Source organism: Myotis nattereri (assembly GCF_964212035.1).
Source record: "Myotis nattereri genome assembly, chromosome: 5".
NCBI lineage: Eukaryota > Metazoa > Chordata > Mammalia > Chiroptera > Vespertilionidae > Myotis > Myotis nattereri.
In genome coordinates this window covers 36,938,650-36,951,272 of record NC_138080.1, presented here as the reverse complement: position 1 = coordinate 36,951,272, position 12,623 = coordinate 36,938,650, and the positions used below count along the sequence as shown (strand labels likewise).

The 12,623-nt window shown below is 53.6% G+C and overlaps 1 protein-coding gene across 1 annotated transcript in view; it reads left to right on the top strand.

The window, feature by feature from the left end:
* The first annotated feature begins 1,356 nt into the window (after nucleotides 1–1,356).
* Nucleotides 1,357–12,623, top strand: part of FAM167A (family with sequence similarity 167 member A) — a 33,681-nt gene continuing 22,414 nt past the window's right edge. Inside the window, exons 1-2 of the mRNA XM_081093245.1 lie at nucleotides 1,357–1,500; nucleotides 6,909–7,003. The gene's annotated coding sequence lies outside the window, so the exon portion shown is untranslated. The remainder of the gene's footprint in view (nucleotides 1,501–6,908; nucleotides 7,004–12,623) is intronic.

Below are 12,623 nucleotides of genomic sequence, written 5' to 3'. Positions count from 1 at the left end.
TTGGGCCAGAGCAGAGGCAGAGGGGATGGAAGAAGTGGAGGATTGGATCACTGTTTAGGAGCTGGAATCAAATGGTTGGGTGGGTGCTGTGACTCTCCCGAAGACTTGCTAGCTTGGAAGCATTACCCCGTTAGCACGAAGAGGTGCTCACATTAGCAGGGTGCCTCCTTAGGCAAGTCCATTAGCGGAGGTGCTAATGAAGGGGGGAAGGAAGTGGGTCAAGGGCCCTGACGGGGAGAAGCAGTGAAGGACACAGGCACCAGGGGGCAGCACAAGGGTCTCGGGAATCAGCCAGTGGTCCCAGGAGGAGGCGGAGCCCAAGGGTCCGGACTGGAGAACCCTGTCTGCTGTCACATGCTGGGGGCGGGGGGGGGGGGGGGGGGGCGGGGGAGGGGGGGGGGACGGCCAGAGAGAGGTCAATGGGGGGGGGGAGGGGCGGGGGGGAGGAGACATATGTAATACTATAATCAATAAAGAATTTTTTAAAAAAAGATTGATCCTGAAAGCCAGGATGGGGCTGCCCTAGCGTCTGTCTTGTGTCCTAGGTACCTGGAGCTCTAGGCTCTGGCGGAGCAGCAGCTAGATTTAGAATATAACCACCTCTAGTGGTTGACACAGCACATAGTATTATATGCCATGAGGCACCCTGTGGTTAGTGGGGGGAACACATGCTTGGGGGCAGGACCCCTCGAACTACTCCCAGCTGGTCTAGGAGACAGACCTGGAAGAACGTCTGTTTTCCGCCCCACTTCTGGTTTCTACTTGGCCTCTCTGAGCCCCCGTCTCCTTATCTGCAGCTGGAAATGCCCCCTCTGCCTGCTGGGCATTTCACTGACAGTGGGGCACACGATAGGCACTGGGTAGTGGGAGTTGCTGCTGATAGTCTGAACTCCAGCCGCTTGTGGGTGGAGTGTGAGCTCCGGGCTTGGCGGTGCCCGACGGGTTCTCCTGGCCCCTCCACGCAGGCAAATTGCTGACAGTGGCAAAGCCACGTTGTCATGCTTATGGGAACATTGCTTAGGTTTCGAGTAAAAAAAAAAAAAAGGAAAAAGAAAAGGATATTTAGATTTGGTTTCGTCTAGGGTTTGGCAAATGCGTGTGGCGGGGCGGCCGCTCTGGTCCAGGTCTGGGCGGGGAACGTGCAACTAGCGGGGCGTTAGGACCCGGTGCGCGTCTCCCGACCCCGCGCGCCCAGGTCCCGGAGCCGCGGGAGGAGAGGCTTGAATGGGAGGCTGGAGGGGATCCGGCTGAAAGGGCTGCCCGCCGAATAGCTCTGCCGTCGCCAGGCAACCGTCCTGACGCAACGCAAAAAAAAAAAAAAAAAAAGTCCCTTAAAAAAAATAGTGCTGAGAATTCACGGGAGCGCGAGTGAAAGAGAGGCAGGAGCCGGCTTAGCCCCTGAGGCCGGGCCAGAGGCTGCCGAGCGGGGAGCCCGCGTCGGGAGTTGGAGGCGGGGACCTCGGTGACACCCCTGGAAGGGGCCTCGGAGCACCCCGGAAGGTGGGTTTGCGGCCGGAGCGGAGGCGATCCCAGGGCCGGGAATCGGCTGGGGAATGTGGCTGTGGCCGGCGGTGCGGGCCGGGAGGGGGCTCGGGGCGCGCAGGTCTCCCCGGCGGCAGGGGCGGGAAGCAGCCTGCCTGGATCCGCGGGGAACACCGATCTCAGGGCGCTGTAAGGGCACACCCGACCTCACCGGCCTCTGGGACTCTTCCCTCGGGGGGCGTGAGACAAGTGGCTGGACTCCATCTCCCAAATCGCAGCTGGCTACCTCCAGGGTTAAGATCTGCGTGGAGATTTGGGGTACCGGGTCTGAGAGGGAGGAGCCCCACTCAGCCTCTCCAGACCGCTGGTCATCTCCAAGCCCACCCTGGCCCTTCTGTCTACTTCAGACTCAGTGACAAAGTTCCTGCCCCGAGCTGCATTTGTAACTCAGGAGACGTGACCAACCCACCCAGGGCGCTTGGGCCCAAGGGTGCTCTGTAGGGCTGAGGCCCATGTGATCAGGGGGACATGCACAGCCCAAAGGGCCCGCAGGAATGAGCAGGCCAGCCCTGAGGTTGGGTCCCTGGGAGAGGGCAGGAAGTTCTGTAGTTCCCGGGAGTGAACAGGTGTCTCCTCCCATCAAGGCAGGTGGGATGCTCTGCTTTAAAACACACACACACACACATAACCCCCTATTGCCTGCATCTGGTTTTCATTTGCCTTGGTGTGTGTGGTTCCTCCTGAGAAGGTCTGGAAGGCAGGTTGGTTTCCACGAACTCCCAGCCATTCCTGGTGAGTCTCAGGTGGGATGAGCCCAAGTTCCCATCCACAGGGCCATCCCCAAAGTGCTCAGGGAGGCCAGGCTCTGAAGCAGCTTCCCTTCTGGCCCAGGCAGTCCTGCTGCCCACTAGGCACAGATGGGGAGTGCAGGGCGTAGGCAAAGTCCTGGGAGAGCAGAGGTGGCGTGCCCCTCTGGCCTGACCGCATCCGCAGGGGGGGAGCTGCTGCCAGCATGTCTGAGGGGCTTGGCACAGCACCCTCGGGCTGTAATTAGAGGGGAAAGATGACAGCTCTTCTGTCCTGAGTGCATTTACCAGCCAGGCACTGCTTGAGATGCCTTCACATCTGTTGGCCATTTTATCTTCACAATTGTCCTTCCAGGGGACATAATATCCCCATTTTGCCAACCAGGCTGGAGAAATTCAGTAACCTGGTGCAGTTCATGTGGCTGCTGAAGAGCAGAGAGAGTCATTCAACCTCGGGTGCCTGACTCCTAACTAAGACAGTGCCCTTAAAGGGTGGCTGCTTTAGCAGATCCCAGGAAAGAGACCTAGAGGGGGGTGGAAGCCAGCCTCACCCAGAGCTGTGTGACTGGCTCGTCCTGTGACCTGGGAAGGTTCTTGCCATCTCCGGAGACCCTGTGGAGCCAGGAAAGCCATTTCTTGTATCAGGAGTCTGAAAGGCTCTGTAATCGGGCCTGGCTCGCTTCTGCCCTGCTGGCCTGAAGCAGAGAGAAGGGTCCTCTCCTTCCCCGCCCCCTTTTCCCTTTGCCCATCTGAAGACCCTCAAGTTCTCATGCACTTGTTCTCATCTCTCCTTGTTCTCCCAATTACATGCATGGATTTCCACTAGATTATCAGTCCCGCTCCCGTATTCACCAGCGTGGCCTCTAATAGGAACTCTGGCCGGGAAGTAAATTAAGGCAGAGCCTAAGAATTTCCTGAGGTAGATCCACAGAGCCCCAGACCAACGAGGAAGAAACTGCTTGTTAGGCTGCTCACACACTGGGGTAGTTTTCCATAGGTAAATTTTGCTAGGGGAGAACTCTGTTGATCCAATAACAGCATCTGGAATTCCCACGACCCGCTGGGGGTATGTTCTCCCCACAATGGCGCTTTGCTTGACTGGGAGGTTGAACTATTTGCAAAGGTAGAAGATGAATGATAATCTGAGCAGTTTGCTCTCTGGCTTACATTCTAGGTGCGGGGAGTCCTCACTCATGAACTGGAAACTCTTTAGGATTAACCAGGATGGCTCTTAAAATGCAAATGTAGCCTAGGATTTGGCTAGGGGAGAGGAGTAGGGAGGGAGAGGCAAGTTCTGAAGCAGACCTTGAAGGGGTGAGGATGCGTTGAATGAGGGCAGTGGGTACATGGGAGCAGGGTGAGACTGGAGGTGGGAAAGAGGCTCAGAAGCGGCGTGACATGTAAGCCTGGCTGACTTTCTGATCAGCCTGCAGAATGTGAGCTGCTGCAGAGGGTCAAGCTACCAACTTGAGTTGGGAAGGATACACATATGAGCTTCTTCATGGTTAGGAGAGTGGCCCTGGAGCATGAAAGCCCAGCACTTCCCCGTCTTTATCCTTCCTCTCCCCCAAGACACACATACTTCTCTCATTGATGAGGAAGGAAAAAAGGGAGAAGGAAGGTGGGCAAGAGGAGAACTTAGAGGCTCGGGCTGCCCCATGCCCATCTTCTTTCCTCCTGAATGCTGCCTGACCTTCCCACACGCACCCTGCAACAATGCTCACCCATGAAAAACTCCTTGGAGAAGGGAGTGCAAAGAGCAGCAGCCCATCTCCCAGTAGGCCCTGCCCATCAAGGAAGGGCTCTCCCATCTCTAGTGGTTGAAGGGTAGTGAGCTCTCCAGCATTAGGGGCCTCTTCACACCTGGGTCCCTGCCCAGCAGCCTTTGCAGAGCCCCAGGAAGGTGTGGAAGTTCAGTTTCTCCCAGGGTGCAGACTGAGTCCATTTCTTCAAGGCAATTTCTCTAGTATGGCCAGAAATTCTCCTCGGGTATTCTGGTCCAAGTGTGGGAGTTGGTAATGGGTCCCCAAAGACTTCCTCAGAGGGCTTGTCCTGTGGGAACTCGTAGGGAAGAACTGATTTTCCAGATACATCATGGGCCCAGACAGTGACCTTTGCCTCAGCCACAGTTTCAGGGTTTCTTGAAGACTGAGCAGCATTTCCTCATTCCAGAAAGCCAACAGAGCCTGTGAGTCTGACCCAGGGTGACCCGGAAGGCCCACTGGGGAGATCTCAGGGGGATGAGTACCCAGGAAGGTTCTGGATCAGGATCCTGGACTGGAGGCCAGTGAGGCCCTGACACCCCTGACCACCATCAAGTTAAAAGTGGCACTACCTCCCTCTCCTGTGAGCATTGAGATGTGCTATGCTCTGGAGACAGCACCATACTGTGAACTGACCTGAATCCATTTGGTCACAATTCTCAGGTTTTGTTGTGTTGGGTGTTTGGTTTATTTGTTTGACAGCAGCCACTGAAAACGTTGAGGACGTGAAGGCAGACCTCATTATCAAGCTGAATAAAAGCAAGCCTTTGACCAAATTCTGCCACATATGCAGATATTTTCTGAGCAACTATTTACTTGCAAATGGGTCCAGCAGCTTGTTCTGTGGGCTAGTTGCAGCCATCTGCGTCTCTAGATGCCTGACCGCATATCCCTTGAGGTCTCACTGCATTCTTTCACCTGCTCTTACAAGAGTCAAGTGTGTCTCAGAATTCATTTGGCCAACCCACATGTCTTGAATACCTCTGCTTTCACCAAGGAGAATGCGTTTCTAATGTTTACTCTGCTAATTATCAAATGCCTGGTATTGAGCTGACAGAAAGACAGCTAAAGTGCTGGCCATAGTCTGCGGGAGTGGGGTGACAGTGTTATTAGAGGCCAAACTAAGAATTTGCATACACTCTACTTCATTGGATCCTTCCAAAGCTTTGAGGTAGGTTCCATTATGATCTCCAATTTATGGATGAGGAACCTGAGAACTATGGGGTTAAATCAATGACCCAAGGTCATAGAATTACTAAGTGTTCTTAGTAATGTGGAAGGAGGTCACACGTCCTGCTTTCTGTTCTGCTTGTGCAGTGCCTGAGCCAAATGTCCCCTCCAAGCCCCAGGGTGGGGGCACCTTGGGTGAGTGGCAGGCAGCACCCAAATGTTGCTGGTCAGGCTGTGCCCAAGCTGGAACCACCCTCAACTCCCCATCCTGGAGTCATTAGGACGGGGCCCTGCCCACACACGGAAACTCCAAGGGCCCTTCGGCCGCCTGGGAGGCCGGCAGGTCCAGACATAGTATGAAAGTGAAGTGACTTGCATGAGCACGGAGCACACCATGAGACTTCTTAGGAAGTCCTCGTGAAACCATTGAGTTGGAACTTGCAGAGTGAGAGAGAAAGCCAGTCATCAGAGCAAACCCACTTGAGCTGGGACTTGTTGATTCTGCTCATTTGAAGTGGGAGCCAATGATCCTGTGGGTTGGGATAGTCCTAAATCGGTCTTGTTTGGGGGACTGAGACAAATGCCAGTCAGGACACACTGTGTAGGCCGCATCCTGCAGCGGGAGGATTGTGCATCCTTGGTGTCCTGAGCTGTGAATGGTTCTGCAAGTTTTAGCCAGCTGTTCCCAGTTCTCATAGCCAGAATACCGGCTCAAACGGTGCCTACTTTGATCTCTGAAAATTGCTTTAAAGGCCACCCTGTGTCTACTTTCTGCTCCCTGATCCTTGCTGCCATGGCCTTTGGACAGAAAGTTTCTATGGTCACATGCAGCCGTCGGCAGGGATGGCCACAGAGGCTGCCTCTGCCCTTCCCGGACATCTCTGCCTTGTCAGGTGTTTTCATGGAGGAAAACCTTGCTTCATAGTCTTCCTTTCCCAGGGCTGATTCCGTGCCTCCCCACCCAACCCTCAGATTCCCAGGCACCTTTCTCCTGCCTGTCAGAGCAGAGCAACCCTTTCCCAGGGCCTCACCGCCTTGGAAAAGCCACAGTGGCAGAGACTCTGGGCAGCCCGCAGCCCCCTCCCTGCAGCAGCCTGCACTTTCTCCTCTCCTTTCAGTGAGGCAATAAATTAGATTAGATCTATGGCTCCCGGGAGCCCAACCCCCCCCCCCCCCCCCCCCCTGCCAACAGGGAACACAACTTTTTCTTGGTGATTTCCTCGGCAAATTCTTACACTGGGCAAAATGATGGGAAAGGTCTCCACATTCCCAGCCTATGGCAGAGGCCTGTGAATCTGCTCTAAGCAGGCAGGAGCAGCACCCATCAATTATTCAGCACAGACTGAGAGCTCTGAATGTGCAAAGGTCGTAACAAGTATTTTTTATAGATTCTAGCCTCACAATAGCTTAGTGAGACAAAGTAAGGTTTCCCTGTATTCGAGACAACAGAAGCTCAACCTGGAACCAAAATCAACCCAAGTCAGTCAGCCACACTAACGGTGCTGTGTGACCCTGGCAAGTCTGGCGACTTCTCTGGTTTATGGTTGTTCTGTAATAACTCTCAGGAAGGTCTCTCCGGCCCAGGCCATCCTGTGTGTGTGTGTGGGCGGGGGCGGGTAGGGGGTGTGCGGAATCTGTATACTGCAGTGTGATTTCAAAATGTTAGTGATTGATCTTGTTGTTTCAGGTGTGGAAACAGATGTTTTGAATACGCGGAGGTACAGCTATTAGCACAGGATGTTGCAAACCCACCTGCACTGAGTGACACATCCAGGAGTACAGGTAGGTCGGTGCCTCTGCCTCTGCTCCCGGTGGGTGTGGCTCTGTGACATGGTGACAGAGTCTATGCTGTGGTTTAGAGTCTGTGCTTGGGGTACAAGGAAGTGCAAAGGCCATTGCACCAAAACACATTTCTGAGGGAGAGAAGTGGGAGCTTTAGAGGGGAAGTGAGTTGCCATAGTAACTGAAGGTGGGATGGGGCCCTTGGGGCTGTCTCCCAGCCCAGGAGCTCGCTCTCCTCTCTCCTGCCTCTGGCTGGGTGTCCAAAAGGGTTGTCTCATTCCCATCTCCCAGCAGTAGTGCTAGGACCCCGGGCAGAAGGTGGCCTGGGGCTGCCTGGAGCAGGAGAATCAAGGGGAGTGAGGAGCTTTCTCCATGAGGCTGAGAAAGATGGACCCTGGAAACTTCAGGTTTAGATTCTTCCAGCTGAGCTACCTCATCTGAAAAGACACCCTGTTTGTATGTGTCTATATTTAAATCCTATGAAAATATCCAGATGGCCTTGCTTGGCCAGGTGTTCATCCAATGGACCAGTCACTCTTGCCAGAGTAAGACCTAAAGGAATGTCTGCCTGGGTCGCATGAGTGTTCCTGGGGGTGGTGGCAATGGGCAGGGAGCTATAACTCACAGTCCCTTCAGATCACCTGAAACAGGGGTGGTGCCCACAGAGGGATGCTAAACAAAGACATAGCTGACCGCCTAACAGGTACATCAGAAATGTAACTAAGTCATGCAACGTAGGAAGACGAGGGTCAGTACCCAAGACTGGTGTAGAAAAGTGCTAAAATTTTGTTTGGAGAGGAAGTGGTCAGTTCCATTCAGAAAGAGCAATGACTGTAGAATGAGGTGGTGAACTAGGCTCAAAGACTTAGTCAAATTCAAACATGAGTTTATGGGGAAAGGATAAAGCATAGAGTTTAGACCAGCCTCCCCCAAATCCCTGCCCCCACCCCCTAATTCAGACTCACTAGAAACATCTTAATCTTGCAAGTCTTACCCATGAACCTGCAGGAGGTCTTCTGGGCAGGAAACCACCTGGATGTGTGAACTATTCAGGCTAGAATTTGTTCACTGATTCACAACATTGCAGTCTCCAGCGTTCATTGAACATCTGCTGTTTGCAGAGGCCTGTGCTCAGGACACAAAAGAGAAAGTAATGCCCTTCCCATTGAGGAGCTAGACATCTGGTCAAGGAGACAGGACACTCTCACAGTTCAAGGTCATACAGCCAGTGAGCCATGAGCGTAATGGAAGCCAGTGCCAGAATTCAGACAAGGAATGGCCTGGAAGGTGGGGTGTCTTTGAGGGCTTAGGGAGAGGAGGCAAGCCTTCAGTTAAGCCCTAAAGCAGAGCTTTAGAATTGGTGAGGATCAGGGAGTTCCCAAATGGGCCAATGACAAACAAAGAGATAAAAGTTCTCCTTTATTCATTCATCCATTCACTCACTCATTCATTCATTCATTCATTCAACAAGTTTACTGAGCACCTATATGTGCCAGGCACAGCAGTAAACACGAGAAAGTCACTGTCCTCAAGGAGAAGTCAGGTGAGAGAGCCAAGGCCTGAGGGCAGGGAACACAGCCTAGAAAAAATGGCTGGATTCGCACAATGGTTTGCTGCTGGGACAGGAGGAATAATCCATACCTTCCAGGAAGTGGAAGTGGAGGGTTCTTTGTGGGCAGCGTGCAACCGGCAGGTGTGCTCTCCCCTGAGGTGTAGATCAAGGGCACATTTGGGAAAGACCTCACTATCATGTGCACTCTTGACACCACCCCACTTCTCTCACTAGCATCCCCCCTTGCCCATCATGATACACACGCAGCAATGTAACCCACCCCTATCCCCCCACCTGTACACAAGCACACACAGCGTCCCAACACAATTCTCTCCCACCACGCACACGTAACTGGTGCCAAGGGTCTGGCCTCTGGATATCCTTCCCCCCTCTCAGGCGCTCCCAGGACCAGCTCTGACCAAGACCTGGATAAAGATGAGCCAGGATAGATGACCTGTGTAGAGCCAGACCAGCGGGTGTCTCCTCCTGCTTCGGTCACCATGGCAACCTCTGATGAGGAGAGAAAGCACAATCTCTGGAAGCTCCTGGAAGCTCCCTGGCTCCTGTGGGCAGCTCTGTGGGGCGCAGGCTTGTGCCCCCCAGCCTCTCAGCCCCAGCATTGGTGCTCCTACAAGTCTGCAGAACACAGGCGGGGATTTCACTGCCTCCATCCAACGCCGCCGGAGGTCAGTCCCGAGTCCTGGCCCTGAGCTCCCTCTTTTAGTTGAGCACCAGGATTTATGAGTAAACGCAGACCAGAAAGCCTGCCTTGTCACAGCTCCGAGTCGGAGTCCCAGGCCGAATGACCCCATATCCACGTGGGGGAAAGCATTATCTGCTTTAGAAAAGGAAAGTAAAAGGCTGAGGTATCAGTGTGGCCTGAGCCACCCTGAATTTCTTTCTGTTTATAAAACAGGTTCTAGTCCACCGAGCCCTTCCCTCACTCTCATGCCTCTGCAGGGTGGATGCTGCATCACCCCATTTTTCAAAAGAGGGGCAGAGACCCAGGCAGTGAGGCAAGGTGACTCCCCAAGTCTCACTGCTCCCCCTGGGGGTGGTTCTGGTCTCAGAATGCAGACCCACAGCCTGGGGAGCTGGGGTCCCCCTTTGATCTCAGCCTCAGTCACATGGGCCCTGCCTTGGTCTCAGGTGGGAGGTGGGAACATGCGGCTCTGCGGAGAGGAGGGAGGTGGCCTGGCCTGGCCAAGACTGGGAGTCAGAGTGGGGGCTTCGGCTGCCTTTCCTGCAGCCCTCTGACTGCCCCCCGCCCCTCACACAAGCGCTGGCTATGGATGGGGAAGATGCTGCTTGTCCTTAGGCCATTCCTGAGCTCAGGGAATGACTCTCTCTGAGGAGGGTTTGAGGCTTAGTGACACAGGCAACACGCTCAACAGAGGTGCTGGCCTTCGCGAGTGACCCCTGACCTGGTTGAGGAGCATGGCAGCCTCAGAAGGGGGTGAATGCTCAGAGGTGGCAGAAGGCTCAGCAGCGGACACAGAGCCAGGCCCGCGGCTGTGGTCTGTTTCCTGCGGGGACATTTCTGCTATGAAGAACTGGCCCTTCTGTGGTTAAGGATCCGGCAGGATCCGAGTTTCCCCAGCAAGGCAGGCCTGGGGGGATGGGATGTCTTCCTGCCTTCATGTGCCCACCATTGCCTACTATCCGCTTCTCTGTTGCTGGGGGCAGGGCCGGCCTGGACTGCAGGCAGGGCCTCACATGCCTGTGCAGAGCAGTCTGTGGCTCCTCTGTTGAGCGTACTGAGGGTGTCGCCAAGCCTAAAGCCAGAGTGTGTCAGATTATGCACGAGGACCCATGGATGGCACTTCTGCTGGAAGGAAGAGTGTAAGTTTACATGCATGAAGTTGTTATGGCCTCACCAAGCACTGCCTGTAGTAGACTGTAAATTAGGAAACATAGCTATGAATGCAGATGGACTCCTGGTAAAAGCTTCTTTAAGAGGACAATGGTCACCGCCCTGTGGTTCTCCCTGGAGGCGGCACCAGCCCCTCTAAAGGACACATGGAGTCTGGGGAGGGGAGTCACACTGTTTCATGACACTGCTCAGCCCTCAGTTATACATATGGCCTCCCCAGATGAGTTGTACGTTCCCCCTCATTTCAGCCAGGGCTCTTGGTTGTAAGCATCAAAAGACAACATCATTGTAGGGTGTTCACAGAAGTGGCAGGAGGTAAAGACTCAAACAGGCAGAAGCAGGGCCGCTGGGAAAACAGGAGAGAGTCCTGTGAGTGAAATGAGCCTCTGAGACCAGTTCAGAGAGGTGCTAGGTTGTTACCCACACAGCGCCCCACGCCACTTTTGACACCAGGCGTGTGAGTTTCTACACCAACCGATTCCCCGGTTCTCTGCAGCCACCAACTGGGTAGCCTGCACTTTAACTCAATTTGACACTATCTACCTAAAGCTGGCATCAGATTCCGCCAGTTAGGGGCTCAGTCCCACTAGACTGTCCCCCACATCACACATCAATCACAAGACCCAGGTTGTCACCTGTATTTCTAAACAACTGGCTATCAATCAGGTGTGAGGGAGGGGTGCAGAGCTCCCAGGCCCTCCCAGGCATGTTGCCCTCCCAGCATGCCCTGTCTGCCCCAACCTGGAAGCTCTCTGAACCCCTTCAGTTAGGCTTTTTTTGGAGGCCTCATTAGATAGGCATGATCTATCACCTGGTTGTTTCCCCTGGCCACCGGCGCTATCCTGAGGGGCTACCCAAGTGTCAGCTCATTGACATGAGCTCCAGTGGGGTTGAGAGAGCCTTGCTATGAGTAACAAAAGATGTTCCTTTCATCTGTATCAGTATGCAGCTGTCCCAGGAGCTGGGGACAAAAAGCAGACATTATAACAGAGGTTTTCCTATCACTCTTGTCACCTAGAAGATTAAAAGCGTTTTTAGGAGCCCAGCAGTGGTGGCTCAATGGTTAAGTGTCAACCTATGAACCAGGAGGTCACGGTTTGATTCTGGGTTAGGGCACATGCCCAAGTTGCAGGCTCAATGCCCAGTAGCAGGTGTGCAGGAGGCAGCCAATCAATGATTTCTCATCGTTGATGTTTCTATATCTCTCTCTCCCTCTCCCTTTCTCTCTGAAATCAAATATAAATATAAAATGTAAATATAAGTATATATTTAAAAAGGGTTTTAGGAGCTCTGTTTCAGGAGCTGGGGATAGAGACCAAATATATTTCTTATTATATCACAATAACAGACCCCGCAACAGTCCTTTTTCAGGGATGGCTTAGCTAATTCTACCTTCCCCACAGGTCACATCTGCCTCCAAGGCTGGATGTGGCCACAAATGAACCCCACCTGACCCTCCATTCTGCCCTCACACACCAGATTCAGAGGCCTGGACCTGGGTATCTGATTGGCCAAGTTCAAATCACATGTTTGCACCTGGTTGCCATGGCACCTGGTGGCCAGGGAGGAGGGAGCACATGATCCTCTGGTTTCAGAGGGCAGGTGCCCAGCCTCTTTGCTCTCCCGCACAAAACAGGGAGCTCCCTACCAACAGTAAACGGCAAACAAACAAAAGACAAATATCAACAAATATTGGCCATGTTATTCTATATTCTTTGTCCAACACATGCTTATGTTGGCTGCAAAGGTCAGAAACCCAGTCAAAGAAGCTTAAGCAAAGAGAGTATATAAGCTATATAATCAAGGTCAGGTGGTGCCTTCCAACAGGGCTGAGGGCCTCTGGCTATCTCACATGCTTGGCTTGGTTCGTCAGGCAGCCTCTCTGCCTGTGGTGAGCGAGATGGTGAGCCAGCAGCCCCAGCCAGCAGGGAACATGCAGCTCCAGGGTGGTTCTGATGCAAAACCCCAGGAGGGCTCTGATTGGCTCAGCTCGAGTCATGTGACCTCCCTGAGGCCAGAGAGGGACCAGCAATCCCCAGCAAGCACATGCAGGGGTTCCCCATAGGAAAAAAAAAATGCTCCTTCAAGAAGGAGGGAAGGGATGTTGAGTGGAAATTGCCTGATGATGCTGGACAGGGAGGAGGGCCTCGAGCTGTGTGTGGGATACTGAATGGCCCTGTCTGTGTGCCAGCACC